This window comes from Stegodyphus dumicola, chromosome 11 (assembly GCF_044657685.1).
Source record: "Stegodyphus dumicola isolate Sdum_Otavi_A_Nest chromosome 11, ASM4465768v1".
Taxonomy (NCBI): domain Eukaryota; kingdom Metazoa; phylum Arthropoda; class Arachnida; order Araneae; family Eresidae; genus Stegodyphus; species Stegodyphus dumicola.
This window is the reverse complement of record NC_140778.1, coordinates 88,804,915-88,805,252: the sequence shown is the minus strand read 5'-3', so window position 1 is coordinate 88,805,252 and position 338 is coordinate 88,804,915.

Here is a 338-nt window from a genome sequence, read left to right as displayed (position 1 = left end):
ATCACAGACTTTCCAGCAGACACACAAAAATAAATAAATAATATAAAATTGAATAACTCTCAAATTCAAAGATAAACAGCCAAGCCTATACAACGCCAAACGGAACACAGCTGCAAACAAGAAATCGCTACCTTTTTTAAACGATGTTATTTGGCTCTGAGCCAAGCCTATAACGCCAAACAAACACAGGTGCAAACAAAAAATCGCTACCTTTTTAAACGATGTTATTTGGCTCTGAAATGTATTCTGCTAACCTTCAGTTGCTATAGTGATATTGAAAGGCAGCATGGGTAAAGTAACCCTGGTCATGTGACTCTCCCGCCTTTAGATACATCTGT